This window comes from Canis aureus, chromosome 9 (genome assembly GCF_053574225.1).
Source record: "Canis aureus isolate CA01 chromosome 9, VMU_Caureus_v.1.0, whole genome shotgun sequence".
NCBI lineage: Eukaryota > Metazoa > Chordata > Mammalia > Carnivora > Canidae > Canis > Canis aureus.
Window position 1 is genome coordinate 5,377,887 of NC_135619.1, and position 20,871 is coordinate 5,398,757.

Sequence of the window (20,871 nt, forward strand, 5' to 3'; positions counted from 1 at the left end):
ACTTTTCCAGAGACACAGTGTGCCTGAGAAGGTAGCATCTGCCCAGTGTTTTACAGAGTATGGCACGAAGTGTGATGGGAGAGCTAGAGCTCCCAAACCAGGTCCTGTTTTTATTTTTATGTTTTTAATGACTTTATTTATTCATGAGAGACACACACAGAGACAGAGAGGCAGAGACACAAGCAGAGGGAGAAGCAGGCTCCCCACAGGAAGCCCGATGTGAGATTTGATCCCAGGACCCTGGGATCATGCCCTGAGTCGAAGGCAGATGCTCAACCACTGAGCCACCCAGGTGTCCCTAAAGCAGGTTTTAGTAGAGAAAGAAGGTAAGGGCAGAATGCAGGAGGAACACATATACCCAAGCAATGAAAATGAGAGGCCATGGACCTTTGCCCTGCTTTGTTTTGTAGGAAACCAGGTAATAGACATAGTCTGATATTCAAAATGAAGAGGTGGGAGCAGAAACAGAATGAAGGAAGTGGCTTATGTCCTGGCCAGTTGACTTTCTAGCAGTAAGTACTCGGGTGAGATACTTTTCAGTGCCCAGGAAATGTGGTGAGAGAAAATGCTCTTGTGCTGATGCTTCTTAACAATATAGATAGACAGGTTGCAGTGGGAAGGAAACCCTATAGATTTCTCTAAGTCCTGTTTTACAACCTCTCGCAGAGGGCCACAAATCATGGGATTGGGAGAATGCATGGAAGTAAGTGAAGATTGGGAAGGAATAATAGAAAAAGCAATGTATGTATTGCACTACCAGGCTTTGCCAATACTGTTGCAATCTTATTTTAAAAATATTTTTAAAGATTTATTTATCTTAGAGAGCTATGGAGAGTGAGAGAGTGGAGCTGGGGGAGGGTGGTGGGATGGGGAGGGACAGAGGGAGAAAGAGATCTAAAGCACATTCAGCTCAGCCACGAGCCAGACCAATTTCACCACTCTGATATCATGACTTGAGCCAAAATCAAGAGTCAGGTGCTTGGCCAACCTTGCCACCCAAGTACCCTTTGATCTTTTTAATTATTTTCTCCTTATCAGTAGATGCTCTGCATCACTTGCCATCAGGGAAATACAAATCAAAACCACAATAAGATACCACCTCACCCCAGTGAGAATGGTGAAAATTAACAAGACAGGAAACTACAAATGTTGGAGAAGATGTGGAGAAAGGGGAAGGCTCTTGCACTGTTGGTGGGAATGTGAACTGGTGTAGCCATCTGGTAAACTGTGTGGAGGTTCCTCAAAGAGTTAAAAATAGAGCTACCCTATGACCCAGCAATTGCACTGCTGGGGATTTTCCCGAAAGCTACAGAAGCAGTGAAATGTTAGGACACCTGCAACCCAATGTTACAGCAGCAATGTCCACATAGCCAAACTGTGGGAGAAGCCTCGGTGTCCACCAAAAGATGAATGGATAGAGAAGATATGATCTATATATATAATGGAATATTACTCAGCCCTCAGAAAGGACAAATACCTACAATTTGCTTTGATGTGGATGGAGCTGGAGGGTATTATGTTGAGGGAAGTAAGTAAATCGGAGAAGGACAATCATTATTCAGTTTCACTCATACGGGGAATATAAAAAGTAGGGAAAGGGAGTATAGGGAAAGGAGAGAAAATGAGTGGGAAGAATCAGAGAGGATGATGGAACATGAGAGACTCCTAACTCTGGGACATGAGCAAGTGGTAGTGGAAGGGGTGGTGGGCCGGGGAATGGGGAGACTAGTTTAACGAGCGCTGATGGGGGCACTTGATGAGATAAGCACTGGTGTTATACTATATGTTGGCAAATCGAACTCCAATAAAAAATTACATAGATAAAAAATAAAAATAATAAAATAAAAAGAAACTATTAAAAAGATAATAAAGACTTCTCAAAGGGCAGAAAACCACAAACACAAATGAAACAAGGAAGGAATCCATCAACAGACGATGATACAAATCAATTTTAGAAAATGAGCTGTAGAAGGAGAAAGGTAAATTTGCATGAAAGTCTAGATAAAGAAGAATACCAGTCCTAGTGTAGAAACACATCAATGTGTGCTGTGCCCTCCGGAAAGTGTCAAGGAAAAGAAGCACCACATAAGTTTGGATAAAATGAGGTGATAGTGTTGCTAGCGTTGGTGCATGGATGTGTGCATATATATGCCTGTAGGTGCCCATGTGTCCATGTGTTGAAGGTACTGGGGTGGAGAGAAGTAAAATAAGTGAACAAAGTGAGACAAATTTCTGAGTCACAGAACATCCATGCATTCCATGGCCCCTTATAAGAAGCAAAGATCACTTTATAAATCTAGCAGGAATTTGGATATTGATCTTTCAGGAATAGAGAAGAGAAAAAAATTCCCCTAATGTTGTGTATACTGAGTGTTTTGACTTTTGCTCACCCGTTTAACTTTTCTTTACTTAAGGAAGTTCTTAAGTTCCTCTCTATAACCCCAGGAAACCACTGATTTTTTTACTCTCTCCATAGTTTTATCTTTTCCAGAATGTCGCATACTAGGTATCAAACAGAATGCAAACTTTGTAGATTGGCTTCTTTCACTCAGAAATATGTATGTAAGTTTCCTCCATGTCAACCCATGGCTTGATAGCTCATTTGTTTTTAGCACTGAATAAATTTTTTTCTCTTATCTATAAACAATTTATCAAACTCAACACCCAAAGAACCCAAAAAATATGACCAAGAGATGGGCAGAAGAGTAAGTAGACATTTTTCCAAAGAAGATATACAAATGGCTAACAGACACATGAAAAACTCTCAACATCACTCATCATCAGGGAAACACAATACAGAACCACAATGAGATACCCTCTCACACCAGTCAGAATGGCTAAAATGAAGATTCAGGAAACCACAGATGTTGGTAAAGATGCAGAGAAAGGTGTACCCTCTTACGCTGTTGGTGGGAATGCAAATTGGTGCAGCCACTCTGGAAAACAGTATGGAGGTTCCTGAAAAATTTAAAAATAGAGTTACCTTAGGACCCTCAATTGCACTACTAAGTATTTATCCAAAAGATACAAAATAGTGATTCAAAGGAGCATGTGCACCCCAATGTTTATAGCAGTAATATGCACAATAGCTAAAGTATGGAAAAAGCCATGGATGGATGAATGGATAAAGAAGATGTGGTATGTGTATATATATATACATACCACATCTTCCTTATCATATATATATATATATAAAATGTAATATTACTCTGAAATTAAAAACAATGAAATTGCCATTTGCAGTGATGTGGATGGAACTAGAGGGTATTATGCTAAGCAAAATAAGTCAGTCAGAGAAAGACATATTCCATATGATTTCACTCATTCATGGAATATAAGAAACAAAACAGATGAACATGGGGTATAGGAAGGAATTTATATCATGTAAGGAACACTTACCATGAGATATCGCCTCTTAAAATCTAAGCGTACAATACATGATTTTTGGCCATGGGTACAATACTGTACAGCAACTTTCTATTCTTTCATCTTGCTGGATCAATAACTTTCCCTTACCTTGTCCCCAGAGCCCATGGTAACCTCTTCTTTGATTCACTCTTTGATTCTATGTATTTGACTATTTGAGATACATTAGAGTGGAGTCATGCAATATTTGTCTTCCTGTGACTGGCTTAGTTCAGTTAACATAATGTCCTCAAGATTCATCCATGTGGTTGCATATCATAGGATTTTCTTTTTTCTTTTTAAGGCTGACTAGGACCCTCTTATGTATATACCACATTTTCTTTATCCATTCATCTGTTGTTGGACATTCAAGCTGTTTTCCCATCCTGGCTGTTGTGAACAGTGCTGCAATGAAAACGGGAATAGTTAATAACTCTTTGAAATTTTTTTTAAATCTTTTTTTAAAATTTATTTATGATAGTCACGGATAGAGAGAGAGAGGCAGAGACACAGGCAGAGGGAGAAGCAGGCTCCATGCACCGGGAGCCCGACGTGGGATTCGATCCCGGGTCTCCAGGATCGCGCCCTGGGCCAAAGGCAGGGCCAAACCGCTGCGCCACCCAGGGATCCCACTCTTTGAGATCTTGATTTCAATTTGTATATATGAAATTGAGCCACATGTCAGGTTCTGGGCTCGGGTTGGAGCCAGCTTAAGACGCTCTCTCTCCCTCTGCCCTCCCCCACTCCAAAGCTTATGTGTACTCTGTTTTTCTAAACAAGCAAGCAAACAAAAAACTCTTAGTTTGTGACTTTTTGTATTGTTTTGCTCTTTCTGCTGTAATCTTTGCTATTTCCTTTCTTTGGTAGGCCTTGAGCTTATTTTATTCTTTTCCTAGTTCCTTGAGCCATAAATTAGGTTATTTATTGGGGATCTTTTATTAGGTTATTAGACCTCCATACATAATTGCTAAGGGAATATATAAGACAAAAGAACACTTTTATTTAGTAAATAATGCACTAAGGCATGTATATGAAAGATAGGCTGTTAAAATGTTTAAGTTATTTGTATGTGTAGGTATGACTCCAAGGTTGCTTTTTTGTGATACGTTTCATTTAATATGATACTAAAATTGACCCTCCTAGTAAATAAATGTGATGTCTTAAGACGGTTGAAGTATCCCTTGATTTAAATTTGCACTTGATTTCTTTTTTTTATAAATTTATTTTTTTGTTGGTGTTCAATTTGCTGACATATAGAATAACACCCAGTGCTTGATTTCTTGTGCAGAGAAAGATTATACGGAATTTTGATGATGGTTTCTCAACTTAATGTGCTTTTTAGAGGAGTTAGAAATGTGCATTTTCAGTAGTTCATAAAGTATTCCCAGTTGTGAAAGAATGGAGATTTGAGAGACCACTGTTGAAACTGTAGAAGCTGTTATTCACACTTGTTTTTATCCTTTATCAAGATGTGGAATTTGCTTAATTTTACTATCATTCTTTTCTATAAATCTCATTTTCTTCTTGGTATTTCCTCTGTCCCCATTCTCCTCTCTTTTCTGTTGGATACTACTTTTTAACCACTATCTTTTCTTTCTTAGATCGTCCTTTTGTACGAGTTACCTTAGTTTGCTAACTAGGTGTTCTCTCAGACATTTTGACTGCTTCTTTGGCAGAACTGAATCCCTTGGAATCTCTCTTAGGTGAGTGGAGTGGGTTTGTGGGGTGAGGGGGAAACTTTAGTCTTTGCGTACTGAGGCAGCAGGATAATCCCATCCTATGTGCTCACCTTTCTTGGCTGCTTTCTTTTAGGCTTGTCTCTTAAGCAATAGTAGCAAGTTTTAAAATTTTGATTTGATCCAATAATTTTTTGATTACTGATCTATTTGGAGTGATTTCTAGTATTTCAGTTTTGCTCCATACGTTTCTGTTTCTTTCTTTTCTTCTCTAGACTGTCTTCTGTTGCACTGGAGAATTCTCTTTCTGTTCTAATGACAAGTATCCTTAAATTGTGTGTGTTTGCATGTGTGCAGTTGTGTACATTTTTTCTATGTCTAATTTTATCCTCTAATATTTTTCCTTGAATATATCACCGTTTTTCCTTGGGTATGCTTTCTCTCTTGCTGATTTACTACATCTAGAAAAGCTCAGGTCTAACTGGAGCAAACTATACACTAGGTACATATCAAGACAGTAATTTCAGAAAGAGTTCACCAAAAGAGCTGATGAAATACAGTTGCAATGCACATTAAGAAAAATAATAGTAAAGGAAAAACATCCAATATAATAATCAGAACACGATTTGTCTCCATTTGTCCTCACATCCTTTGTCCCTGACTTTCCTCTTTGTGGAGCAGTTTTCACCTAGTAGGCTCATGACTTATTCCTTCAGTTCTTCCTACTTTCTGTTCCTAGAGAAATGTGCTCATGTGAGGAATGATTGAAACCTTTTGTTGTAGCATAGTATTTCATAGATTTAAAACATCATCTTAACAATTACTCAGTAGAGTAAAGGATGTAAAAATGGAAGTATATCCACAATATATAATGGAACAGATGGATATATATGGATTAACACAATAATAAGACCTACAAGATTTACTACTGAGTAGTAAAGCAAGTTACAGAAAAAAATATGCCCAAAGTATGTATTTGTATTATAACAAAGTCTAAACAAAATACTGTATATTTTCTGGTGATTGAAATCTAGTAAAATACCGAGAAATTTCAACTCCAAATTGTCAAGGTGAAGAAAGAATTAGGGTACTAAATGATGAAATGGTCAGAATTGAGAGTGGTAGTCAAAAGGGATTTTAGTCTATAGGTAATAATGCTGTTAATAATTCATATATTCACAAATTCCTCCTATGGTTAAAAGTAATAAAAAGTCATAAAAGCCATCATAAACGTTTATGTATATTCTCTCCTATTCTTGTCACAAAAAAGGGAAAAAAGAGAATGGTCACCTTCTTCATAAGATTTTATCCAGCCATCCAAAGTACAAGCTTTCTTCCCTCCTCTAGGATCAGAAGGCTTTTAGTTTTCACTCCTTTTAGGGTCCTACTCATTGACTCTATTATACTTACGTATATTTTTGTCATCCCTTGTAGACTGTAGACTAGTATGTTATCACTTTTTGTATATTCTTTTAAAAATCCAACATCCATTTATAGCTTTTATTTAAATTCTAGTTAACGTACAGTGTTATATTAATTTCAGGTGTACAATATAGTGATTCAACACTTCTAGAGAACACTTGGTGCTCATCAAGACAAGGGCACGCCTTCATCTCCTCATTATTTAACCCACTCCCCACCCCAGTCCCTTCTGGTAACTATCAGTTTGATCTTTTTTTTCATAGAATGTTCATTTTTTAATTTTTAAATTTATTTTATGGAGTTCAATTTGCCAACGTACAGCATAACACCCAGTGCTCATCCCATCAAGTGCCCCCCTCAGTGCCCGTCTCCCAGTCCTCCCCACCCCCCGCCCACCTCCCTTTCCGCCACCCCTTGTTTGTTTCCCAGAGTTAAGAGTCTCTCATGTTCTGTCTCCTTTTCTGATATTTCCCACTCATTTTTTCTCCTTTCCCCTTTATTCCCTTTCACTATTTTTTATATTCCCCAAAAGAATGAGACCATATAATGTTTGTCCTTCTCCGATTGACTTATTTCACTCAGCATAATACCCTCCATTTCCATCCACGTCGAAGCAAATGGTGGGTATTTGTCACTTCTAATGGCTGAGTAATATTCCATTGTATACATAGATCACATCTTCTTTATCCATTCATGTCTCGATGGACACCGAGGCTCCTCCCACAGTTTGGCTATTGTGGCCATTGCTGCTAGAAACATCGGGGTACAGGTTTCCCGGCGTTTCACTGCATCTGTATCTTTGGGGTAAATCCCCAGCAGTGCAATTGCTGGGGCGTAGGGCAGGTCTATTTTTAACTCTTTGAGGAACCTCCACACAGTTTTCCAGAGTGGCTGCACCAGTTCACATTCCCACCAAGAGTGCAAGAGGGTTCCCCTTTCTCCACATCCTCTCCCACATTTGTGGATTCCTGCCTTGTTAATTTTCCCCATTCTCACTGGTGTGAGGTGGTATCTCATTGTGGTTTTGATTTGTATTTCCCTGACGGCAAGTGATGCGGAGCATTTTCTCATGTGCTTGTTGGCCATGTCTATGTCTTCCTCTGTGAGATTTCTGTTCATGTCTTTTGCCCATTTCATGATTGGATTGTTTGTTTCTTTGCTGTTGAGTTTAATAAGTTCTTTATAGACCTTGGATACTAGTCCTTTATCTGATACGTCATTAGTAAGTATCTTCTCCCATTCTGTAGGTTATTTTTTAGTTTTGTTGACTGTTTCTTTTGCTGTGCAAAAGCTTCTTATCTTGATGAAGTCCCAATAGTTCATTTTTGCTTTTGTTTCTCTTGCCTTCGTGGATGTATCTTGCAAGAAGTTACTGTGGCCAAGTTCAAAGAGGGTGTTGCCTGTGCTCTCCTCTAGGATTTTGATGTAATCTTGTCTCACAGTTTGATCTCTTTAACTAAGAAGCTTTTTCTTATATTTCTCTATCTTATTTTTTCGCATTGCATGTTTTGGTTTGTTTCTTAAATTTCACATGAATGACATATATGGTATTTGTCTCTCTCTCTCTCTGACTTACTTATTTCTCTCAGCATTATACAGTCTATCTCCATGCATGTCATTGCAAATGGCAATATTTCATTCTATTTTTATAGCTGAATAATAGTCCATTACACTTTTACATATTCTGAGCAAATAGCAAAACACCCCATTGAAAATAAAGCTCAATAAGTATTTAAGGATTTCTTTGAACTTTGCACTCAGGTAAAGTAGTCAAACAAGTATCAAGAGATGAGATTTACCGAATTATTTTTTATATCAATTTCCATGCAACTCCATTTTAAAGTAGGATAAAGTTCACTTTTAATTCCCATTCAATCTAAACAGGTATCTTCTTTTCTGACCATCTTCATTTCCTTCATCAGGAAGCTTGGAATGAATGGGGCAGGGGCTCTGTGTCTGCTACTTGGTCTGAAGTGCTCCTGGCTGAGCACTTCAGTCCTCTAGGGGGCACTCTAGGCTTTACAAGATACAAAGACTTTTTGATGATGCAAGGGTTGAGCAGTCATAGAGAGACAAAAATCATTTGAGCCAGTCCAGTTATAGATAGCAAAGGTGGGGGCGTGGGGGAAGAGGGTTTGTGTAAAGTTGATCTCAGGGTTTTAGTTCTGCCATTTCAACTTCAGACATCTCGAAGTCATGATCCTATAAATCCACTATGCAGATAATCCTTCAAAGATGCCAGGATAGGAATTTTTCTGGGCATTGTGACCATGAAAACTCAACACAAAGCATCCCATTACCTGTTGTCAATTTTTTAAATCAACAATCCCTCAAATATTGGCCTTGAATCTATTTCAATACTCCAGATATCCTATCTCTTCATACATCTCTGCTGAGAGTGGAGGGAACAGGAATGAAGGGAAGAAGAGGAAAAAGTGAGGAACAAAAAATAGAAGGAAAGGGAGAAGACAAAAATGACTTTGACCAGAAACATGTGACTTGTCCAGACTCAGCTGTGTGGGTGAGCAGGGTGTCTGCCAGTTGCAGAGGAGAGGTGGAGAGATGAAGTTAAATCAGAGGACATATGCAGACATTCTATTTTTCACCAGCAAATTCTGGTTGAATCATTATTAATGCAGATGGTGACTGTCTTGGTTTCTAGAACTCTCCTGATTTTGAGAAATTGCAGTTATTTCTGTAGTATGCACTGCATGTTTTCAGATAGTTTTCCTGACATCAGTGTTTTTATATAATTGAGTTCACACATTGTCTGTCAATTTTGCAATTTGGGGAATGGAGTCATTCTTCCCTGTGATTCTTCAAGGTTCTGTGTAACTCTTCTAGAAATATCATTCACTTTTCTGCGCACACTAGCCCCAACATTTCTTACATAAAGTGTTTTATGAAAAAAAAAAAAACCCTCTTGTCCTCCTATATTGGAAATATCGCCCCTAGCTGCCTGCACCATTGGCAAGCACAATTTTGAAGACATCACTGTGTGGTGTCACTGAGGCACTGTGGGTGGAGTTTCGAGTTCAGTGAATGAGGAGGCTGAGGTGTGATTGGTGCTCAGTGATTGTGGTGGAACAGATTGACTGTAAGAACACAGTTTTTCTGGACCCAAGACTCTACACTCTGCACAGTAGGGGTGAAGGCACCCCAATAACTGGACAAGGAATCATGAGGAGATACTGGGGAGCTGTGCTGGGGCTCCTGTGGGTGCATGGTTGCTGTGAGTGGGGGCATCGGGACCAGGGCTGGGGAGCGATCTGCAGTCCACAGTGTGTGGGGAGTGGAGCTGACACTGAGGTTTGAGAGGGTCCTACATCATCATGGTTGTGACTTGGGATATTTTACAGGTTTAAAATCTGCATCGGTAACTCCCCAGTGATATCATCTGTGTATGTTTTTCTCTTTCAAGCAGTAGTGACAGGGATGAAGGTGGAGCAGAGCCCTTCAGCCCTGAGCCTGCAGGAGGGAGCCAGCTGTACTCTGAAGTGCAATTATTCTAGTACTCCGTACAATGTGCAGTGGTTCCGACAGAATCCCGGGGGCGGCAGCCTTACCAGGCTGTTTTACATAGCTTCAGGGATGATGCAGAGCGGAAGGCTAAACTGCACACTGAATGCTAAGGAACGGTTCAGCACCCTCCACGTCGCGGCCTCTCAGCTGGAAGACTCAGCCACCTACCTGTGTGCGGTGGAGGCACAGTGCTCCCTGGTGATCTGCAGCCTGCCCCCAAACTGCCGCTGGGCCTGCAGCACCAGCACTTCCCTGGGGAGGGCATGTGCTTGCACAGAGCCGCACGTTTTCAGATTTTCAGATTTATGTTACAGCATTTTTTTCTCCTAAAATAGGCTCAGCAGAACTTTCATTATACTTGCATATCTTGCCCTTTTACTTTCCAGAAAGCTCTTTGCAGGTAAAAAGCTCAACCATGGAAGCATTGGAGCAAGTGATAGAGATGCCTATATCCGATGCCCTGGGAAAACAACCTCCTGGCAAGCTGCATACAAATTATGTATAAATTACTAAAATGGAAAAGACTAAAAAAATGGTCATCTACAAATAGAGATGACTGAAATTTTACTCACCTGTGAGTAGTTGTTTTTATAGAAATATAAAGATAATATATGCAATATTTTTTCAAGTCTGCATTCAGCTTTATCATTCCTGGAAGTGCAAAATATAATAAAATGATTTCATTGAGAATCAAGCACTCTACTTTTCTTATCACATATATGTTCTATTTCAGTAAGACAATATTCTGTAAATAAGTACTATTATTTTATGCACTGATAAAGGGAGGATTTTAGAGCATAACTGACTTGGATAAGCTCATATTATTCCTATATTACTGAATCAGAGATGACAGGATGACTTCTATTGGTCACTTTATACAATGTGTTGACATGTATCACTGACAAAAGTATCAATTTCAGTCACTTCTAAATAGCACTTTGTGGAATGTTGGAGAGGATGTGGAGAAAGAGAAATCCTCTTGTACTGTTGGTGGGAATATGAACTGGTGCAGCCACTCTGGAAAACTGTGTGGAGGTTCCTCAAAGAGTTAAAAATAGACCTGCCCTACGACCCAGCAATTGCACTGCTGGGGATTTACACCAAAGGTACACATGCAATGAAACGCGGGGACACCTGCACCCCGATGTTTCTAGCAGCAATGTCCACAATAGCCAAACTGTGGAAGGAGCCTCGGTGTCCATCGAAAGATGAATGGATAAAGAAGATGTGGTTTATGTATACAATGGAATATTCCTCAGGCATTAGAAATGACAAATACCCACCATTTGCTTCAAAGTGGATGGAACTGGAGGGTTTTATGCTGAGTGAAATAAGTGAATCGGAGAAGGACAAACATATGGTCTCATTCATTTTGGGAATATAAAAAATAGTGAAAGGGAATAAAGGGGAAAGGAGAAAAAAATGAGTCGGAAATATCAGAAAGGGAGACAGAACATGAGAGACTCCTAACTCTGGGAAAAGAATGAGGGGTGGTGGAAGTGGAGGTGGGGGGGGTGATGGTGACAGGCACTGAGGGGGGCACTTGACGGGATGAGCACTGGGTGATATTCTGTATGTTGGTAAATTGAACACCAATAAAAAATAAATTTATAAAAAAATAGCACTTTCTGGGGAAGAGCTAATGGATATTTTCATTCTGTTCCACGAAAATACATTGCTCTTCCTTGCATTTGAATGAATCTATTCCTCATGATTTTATAAGATCATTCCCAGTTTGAGAAAGGGGGCAGAAAGCTTCCTGGACCCCCTAAAGGAACTCTTCTCTGTTGTAGCCAGAGAAAAAGCCTTCTGAACCCAAACCCAAAGTTGAAACTTGCATATGGCACAATTAGAGCACATATTAAATTCTAGCATGATCTTTTATTATGTTATGTATTTTTAAATATATTTTTTTTATTGGAGTTCAGTTTGCCAACATAGTGTATGACACCCAGGGCTCATCCTGGCAAGTGCCCTCCTCAGTGCCCATCACCCAGTCACCCCATCCCAATGCCTGCCTCCCCTTCCACTACCCCTTCTTCATTTCCCAGAGTTAGGAGTTTCTCATGTTTTGTCACCCTCTTTGATTTTTCCCACTCATTTTCTCTCCTTTCCCCTATAATCCCTTTCACTATTTCTTATATTCCCCATATGAGTGAAACCATATAATGATACCCTTCTCTGATTGACTTACTTCACTCAGCATAATACCCTCCATTTCCATCCACGTCGAAGCAATTTGTAGGTATCCGTCCTTTCTGAGGGCTGAATAATATTCCAGTGTATATATAGACGACATCTACTCTATCCATTCATCTTTTGATGGACACCGAGGCTCCTCCCACAGTTTGGCTATTGTGGACATTGCTGCTAGAAACATCAGGTGCAGGTGTCCTAGCTTTTCACTGCATCTGTAGCTTTGGGGAAAATCCCCAGCAGTGCAATTGCTGGGTCATAGGGTAGCTCTATTTTTAACTCTTTGAGGAACCTCCACACAGTTTTCCAGAGTGGCTGCACCAGTTCACATTCCCACCAACAGTGCAAGAGGGTTCTCCTTTCTCCACATCTTCTCCAACATTTGTAGTTTCCTGTCTTGTTAATTTTCACCAATCTCACTGGGGTGAGGTGTATCTCATTGTGGTTTTGATTTGTATATCCCCGATGGCAAGTGATGCAGAGTATTTTCTCATGTGCCTGTTGACCATGTGAATGTCTTCTTTGGTAAAATTTCTGTTCATGTCTTTTGCCCATTTCATGATTGGATTGTTTGTTTCTTTGCTATTGGTTTAATAAATTCTTTATAGATCTTGGATACTAGCCCTTTATCTGATACGTCATTTGCGAATATCTTCTCCCATTCTGTAGGTTGTCTTTAGTTTTGTTGACTGTTTCTTTTGCTGTGCAGAAGCTTTGTATCTTGATGAAGTCCCAATAGTTCATTTTTGCTTTTGTTTCTTTTGCCTTTGTGGATGTATCTTGCAAGAAGTTGCTGTGGCCAAGTTCAAAAAGGGTGTGTGTTGCCTGTGTTCTGCTCTAGGAGTTTCATGGATTCTTGTCTCACATTTAGATCTTTCACATATTTTGAGTTGATCTTTGTGCCTGGTGTAAGAGAACGGTCTAGTTTCATTCTTCTGCACGTGGCTGTCCAAGTTTCCCAGCACCATTTATTGAAGAGACTGTCCTTTTTCCAGTGGATAGTCTTTCCTGTTCTGTTGAATATTAATTGACCATAGAGTTGAGGGCACATTTCTGGGTTCCCTATTCTGTTCCAATGATCTGTGTGTCTGGTTTTGTGCCAGTACCACACTGTCTTGATGACCACAGCTTTGTAGTACAACTTGAAATCCGGCATTGTGATGCCCCCAGCTCCGGTTTTCTTTTTCAATATTCCACTGACAATTCAGGGTCTTTTCTGATCCCACACAAATCTTAAAATAAGTTGTTCCAACTCTCTGAAGAAAGTCCATGGAATTTTGATAGGGATTGCATTAAACGTGTAAATTGCCCTGGGTAACATTGACATTTTCACAATATTAATTCTTTCAATCCATGAGCATTGAATATTTTTCTATCTCTTTGTGTCTTCCTTAATTTCTTTCAGAAGTGTCCTGTAGTTTTTAGGGTATAGATCCTTTACCTCTTTGGTTAGGTTTATTCCTAGGTATCTTCTGCTTTTTAGTGCATTGTAAATGGGATTGATTCCTTAATTTCTCTTTCTTCAGTCGCACCGTTACTGTATAAGAAAGGACCTGATTTCTGTGCATTGATTTTGCATCCTGCCATATTGCTGAATTGCTGTATGAGTTCTGGAAATCTTGGGGTGGAACCTTTTGGGTTTTCTGTGTACAGTAGCATATCATCTGCGAAGAGGGAGAGTTTGAAATCTCTTTGCCAATTTGAATGCATTTTATTTCTTTTTGTTGCCTGATTGCTGAGGCTAGGACTTGTAGTACTATATTGAATAACAATGGTGAGAATGGACATCCCTGTCATGTTCCTGATCTTAAGGGAAAGGCTCCCAGTGTTCCCCATTGAGAATGATATTTGCTATTGGCTTTTCATAGATGGCTTTTAAGATACTGAGGAATATTCACTCTATCCCTACGCTGTGAAGTTTTGATCAGGAAACACATTTTTCAAGAGCATCAGAATAAAAAATATATATGACAAAAGACTAAAAAGTAGCCATGGTTCAAGATCTTTTCTTTATTTCCCTGATGGCAAGTGATGCAGAGCATTTTCCTATGCTGGCTGTTCTCTCTTTAAATCTTAGGTCAAGTTCATAGGTGTTCAGGGTGTTTTGAAAGTTATCCAGGTAAGTTGGTGGGGTCAGGTGATTTGAGGACTCTTACTCTTCTGCCAACTTGCCCCACCTCTCCCAAGGAAAGGGTATTGATAGGAAGGACTGGCATCTGGAGAAAAAACAGATGGAGGTAAGTGGGCAGATTTCCAGGAGCTGGGAGCAAAGGCAGCTTCCTGAGTATGTGACCTGTGCAGTTACAGAGCCCCCACCCTTTCCAAGGACCCCAGCCTTGGTTTAATGCTGTGCTATCACTGGGTTGAAATTCATAATAATTTTAGCTTTGTACTTGTCTTTTATAAGTCAAGTCTCATAAGTGGGAGGATCCTGAGCACATGTTCCTGGGGCAGCAGGACACAGGCAGAAACACATGCAGTCTCAGGTTCTGGGTCACAGCAGGCTGTGTGCAAGGTGAGCTGTGGGCAGGGCCACCTGCTGTGCCTCTGCCTGCTTTGGTCTGTTTGGGGCTCTGACATGCAACAAAGAAATGCAGTAAATTTTGTTGGGAAATTAGTACAAAAAGAAAGTGTATACGTGGGCATTTCAATAAAGCAGTTTGGCAGTTCCTCGCACAACTAAACATACTCTACCGTATGATCCAGCAGTGGCCTTCCTGAGTATTTACTCAAAGGAGTTAAAAACATATGTCCAAACACAGACTTGTACACAGGTGTTTTATAGCAATTTTATTCATAATTGCCAAAACTTGGAAGTAGCAGTAAGTCCTTCAATAAGGGAATGAATAAATAAATTTTGGTGCATCCAAACAATGGAACAAGATTTACTACTAAAAAGAAAGGACCTATCAAGCCATGAAGAAATAAGGGAATCTCGTATGCATTTTACTAAGTCCAAACAGCCAATCTGATATGGCTACTTGTGGTATGATTCTGATTCTATGACTTTTGGAAAAGGCAAAACACTGGAAGGAGTAAAAGATTGTGGTTGCCAAAGGTTGAGTGGAGTGGGAAGAATAAATAGAACACAGAGATGTTGAGTGTAGTGACCTATTCTCGATGATACTACAGTGGTGGATACAGGCCTCATACATTTGTTCATGCCATTAGAATGTACAAGAGTGAAACCTAATTAAATTGTGGGGCTTGGGTGCTATCATGTGGCAGTATAGGCTCCTCCATTGTGAAAGGTGTCCTGGGGAATGGGAGAGGCCATGCCTGTCTGGGGACAGGAGTTGCACTGGAAGCCTCAGTACATCTGCCTTATTTTTCTTTGAAAATGGTTGAAATGATTGAAAAGAAGAAAGTCTTTAAAAAATTAAATTCAGAGACATGAAACTAATACGCTTGGAGAGTTAAAGCATTTTAGAAAAATGACTCCCTTGGGATCCCTGGGTGGCTCAGCAGTTTAGCACCTGCCTTTGGCTCAGGGCGTGATCCTGGAGTCCTGGAATCGAGTCCTGCCTTGGGCTCCCTGCATGGATCCTGCTTCTCCCTCTGCCTCTCTCTCTCTCTCTCTCTCTCTCTGTGTGTGTGTGTGTGTCTGTCATGAATAAATAAAATAAAATCTTTAGAAAAACAAGAAAAAAAGAAAAATGACTCCCCTAGAAACATTACCTAGTGATACCATTTCTCCTCTTTTTGAATAAAGTATCCAATTTTTCATTTTGAAATGATATAAAAAATTGTATAGATACCTCTGACTGGAAATTTTGAACCTCCAAACTGAAGTTTCAAGGAGAAAGCTGGAATCTAGTAAGCTTTTAAGCTGTTTTAAAAAGTGCATCTTGCTTTCCATATTAGTAGGCTCTTTTGCCTTGTCTATGTGTCTCAACTGTGAAGAGCCCTTCTTTTTATTGTATAATATATATATTATATATAATAGAAATATAAAAGAAATGCATCTCCAGAAGAACATCCTGCTTACACATGGTTCAGCCATGGAATCTCCTGGTCTCATGGTCCATGAAAGACTTTACACTCAGCGAAGAGAGTCCCAATTTATTCCATGTTAATATGGATTTAGTTCCTTTGATATATTATAGATCTCACAGGAAAACTAAAATCCCAGATAGGTTCTCATCTTCAGGACCATTTCTCTGCTTCTGAATAAGCCTGAGGGTTGGTTAAGATCAACCCACTAGATCATATGTAGTTGTGAGTATGGTCTTGGGGTTCCATGATACAGACAATTTCACCCCACTCTGACACCCATCCACAGTGCACACAACCAGAAAGTTAACATTTGCTTTGTTATATAGCGTAAAAGAAATTTAGAGTTGGAATGGCCCTTAGAAATCCTAGAGCCCAACTTCATTTTACAAAACAGAGACTGTATACAGATGACATAAGTGGAACTACTAGTGAGTGAGCTGGGTGAGAAAGACAGAAAAAGACAGTGGGTTTCCACACTTCCTCTTTAGCATTCTTACCTCTGCCTCCTTGCTATAGGACCATCCTGCAGGGTAAAGAGAAAGTGCCTAGCGCAAGCCTGATCATCTCTCTGCCATTTGGGTCTGAGAAAGCCTTAGTCTAAACAGTTTGAATGCCTGAATGGAGACTTCCAACATGTGTAAATGTCTGACAACTTGGGCAGGAAAGGAGCCTCAGATTGTGCCACTGTTATCCTACCAACAAACTCATCCATCACACTCTTTTTCTGTAGGATTAAGCAAAGGTAATGGTGTCATGTGAATACCTACAAGTATTTCTAAGGAGTTTCCCCCAAATAGCATACATATTTATTATCCCAGGTGGACGTCCCTTGGAGGACGAGTGTAATGTCATAAATCACACATTGTTTGCAAAAAGGATCATTGGAGTTGCAAGACTCATGAGCTGACAGTCTATGAAGAAGGTAGATGAAGGTTTTCTAGGCCAAACTTTGACCATAAGTAAAACAGTATTCTATGAAATCATTGTAAAGCCAGGAATTTTGCCCAAGCTGTGGCCTTATCTGTGCAACAGTTAACACATGGAAGAAAGTAATTCATAAAAATGGTCACATTCACACAATTACTTTCAGTTTTGAGTGTCAAGCCTCAAAAGTGAAAATACTACCTTCCTCTGAGAAGAGGAAAACTAGCCCAGAGTAGAGTTTGAGAATTCTTGTTTCATGGGGAATGGGTGAGAGAATGGAAGGTTCTCGGAATCAAGACATTTTCCATATTTAAAAACACAATTCATATATACACATATTTTATGTATTGAGTTGATATTCTTCACTGTAGCTATCATTATTTTTTATAATAAATTTATTTTTTATTGGTGTTCAATTTGCCAACATACAGAATAACACCCAGTGCTCATCCCGTCAAGTGCCCCCCTCAGTGCCCGTCACCCATTCACCCCCACCCCCCACCCTCCTCCCCTACCACCACTCCTACTTCATTTCCCAGAGTTAGGAGTCTTTATGTTCTGTCTCCCTCTCTGATATTACCCACACACTTCTTCTCCCTTCCCTTTTATTCCCTATTACTATTATTTATATTCCCCAAATGAATGAGACCATATAATGTTTGTCCTTCTCTGATTGACTTACTTCACTCAGCATAATACCCTCCAGTTCCATCCACGTTGAAGCAAATGGTGGGTATTTGTCGTTTCTAATGGCTGAGGAATATTCCATTGTATACATAAACCACATCTTCTTTATCCATTCATCTTTCGATGGACACCGAGGCTCCTCCCACAGTTTGGCTATTGTGGACATTGCTGCTATAAACATCGGGGTGCAGGTGTTTAATGTCTTTTTGTTGTCTGATTGCTAAGGCTAGGACTTCCAGTACTATGTTGAACAGCAGTGGTGAGAGTGGACATCCTTGTCTTGTTCCTGATCTTAGGGGAAAGGCTCCCAGTGCTTCCCCATTGAGAATGATATTTGCTGTGGGCTTTTCATAGATGGCTTTTAAGATGTCGAGGAATGTTCCCTCTATCCCTACACTCTGAAGAGTTTTGATCAGGAATGGATGCTGTATTTTGTCAAATGCTTTCTCTGCATCTAATGAGAGGATCATATGGTTCTTGGTTTTTCTCTTGCTGATATGATGAATCACATTGATTGTTTTACGGGTGTTGAACCAGCCTTGTGTCCCGGGGATAAATCCTACTTGGTCATGGTGAATAATTTTCTTAATGTACTGTTGGATCCTATTGGCCTGTATCTTGTTGAGAATTTTTGCATCCATGTTCATCAGGGATATTGGTCTGTAATTCTCCTTTTTTGTGGGGTCTTTGTCTGGTTTTGGAATTAAGGTGATGCTGGCCTCATAGAACGAGTTTGGAAGTACTCCATCTCTTTCTATCTTTCCAAACAGCTTTCGAAGAATAGGTATGGTTTCTTCTTTAAACGTTTGATAAAATTCCCCAGGGAAGGCATCTGGCCCTGGACTCTTGTGTCTTGGGAGGTTTTTGATGACTGTTTCAATTTCCTCCCTGGTTATTGGTCTGTTAAGGTTTTCTATTTCTTCCTGTTCCAGTTTTGGTAGTTTGTGGCTTTCCAGGAATGCGTCCATTTCTCCTAGATTGCCTAATTTATTGGCGTATAGCGGTTCATAATATGTTTTTAAAATCGTTTGTATTTCCTTGGTGTTGGTAATGATCTCTCCTTTCTCATTCATGATTTTATTAATTTGAGTCTTCTCTCTCTTCTTTTTAATAAGGCTGGCTAATGGTTTATCTATCTTATTAATTATTTCAAAGAACCAACTCCTGGTTCTGTTGATGTGTTCCACAGTTCTTCTGGTCTCGATTACGTTGAGTTCTGCTCGAATCTTTATTAACTCCCTTCTCTCCTGGGTGTAGGATCTATTTGCTGTTTTTTCTCTAGCTCCATTATGTGTAAGGTTAGCTTTTGTATTTGAGTTCTTTCCAGTTTTTGAATGGATGCTTGTATTGCGATGTATTTCCCCATTAGGACTGCTTTTGTTGCATCCCAAAGATTTTGAACGGTTGTATCTTCATTCTCATTAGTTTCCATGAATCTTTTTAATTCTTCCTTAATTTCCTGGTTGACCCTTTCATCTTTTAGCAGGATGGTCCTTAACCTCCACGTGTTTCAGGTCCTTCCAAACTTCTTGTTGTGATTTAGTTCTAATTCAAGGCATTATGGTCTGAGAATATGCAGGGGATGATCCCAATCTTTTGGTATCAGTTCAGACCCGATTTGTGACCCAATATGTGGTCTATTCTAGAGAAAGTTCCATGTGCACTTGAGAAGAATGTGTATTCAGTTGAGTTTGGATGTTAAGTTCTGTAGATATCTGTGAAATCCATCTGGTCCAGTGTATCATTTAAAGCTCTCGTTTCTTTGGAGATGTTGTGCTTAGAAGACCTATCGAGTATAGAAAGAGCTAGATTGAAGTCACCAAGTATAAGTGTATTATTATCTAAGTATTTCTTCACTTTGGTTAATAATTGATTTATATATTTGGCAGCTCCCACATTCGGGGCATATATATTGATGATTGTTAAGTCCTCTTGTTGAATAGATCATTTAAGTATGATATAGTGTCCCTCTTCATCTCTCACTACAGTCTTTGGGGTAAATTTTAGTTTATCTGATATAAGTATGGCTACTCCTGCTTTCTTTTGAGGACCATTCGAATGGTAAATGGTTCTCCAACCTTTTATTTTCAGGCTGTAGGAGTCCTTCTGTCTAAAATGAGTCTCTTGTAGACAGCAAATAGATGGGTCCTGCTTTTTTATCCAGTCTGAAACCCTGCGCCTTTTGATGGGGTCATTAAGCCCATTCGCATTCAGAGTTACTATTGAGAGATATGAGTTTAGTGTCATCATGATATCTATTCAGTCCTTGTTTTTGTGGATTGTTCCACTGAACTTCTTCTTAAAGGGGAATTTTAAGAATCCCCCTTAAAATTTCTTGCAGAGCTGGTTTGGAGGTCACATATTCTTTCAGTTGCTGCCTGTCTTGGAAGCTCTTTATCTCTCCTTCCATTTTGAATGAGAGCCTTGCTGGATAAAGTATTCTTGGTTGCATGTTCTTCTCATTTAGGACCCTGAATATATCCTGCCAGCCTTTTCTGGCCAGCCAGGTCTCTGTGGAGAGGTCTGCTGTTACCCTAATGCTCCTCCCCATAAAAGTCAGGGATTTCTTGTCTCTTGCTGCTTTAGGGATCTTCTCTTTATCTTTGGAATTTGCAAGCTTCACTATTAAATGTCGAGGTGTTCAACGGTTTTTATTGATTTTAGGGGGTGATCTCTCTAATCCTGGATCTGAATGCCTGTTTCCCTTCCCAGATTAGGAAAGTTTTAGGCTAGAATTTGTTCAAATACATATTCTGGCCCTCTGGCCTTTTCGGCGCCCTCGGGAACACCAATTGAACGTAAGTTTTTCTTCCTCAGGCTGTCGTTTATTTCCCTTAATCTATCTTCATGGTCTTTTAATTGTCTCTTTTTTCCTCAGTTTCCCTCTTTGCTATCAACTTGTCTTCTATGTCACTCACTCGTTCTTCCACCTCGTTAACCCTCATTGTTAGGACTTCTAGTTTGGATTGCATCTCATTCAATTGATTTTTAATTTCTGCCTGATTAGCTCTAAATCTGCAGTCATGAAATCTCTTGAGTCCTT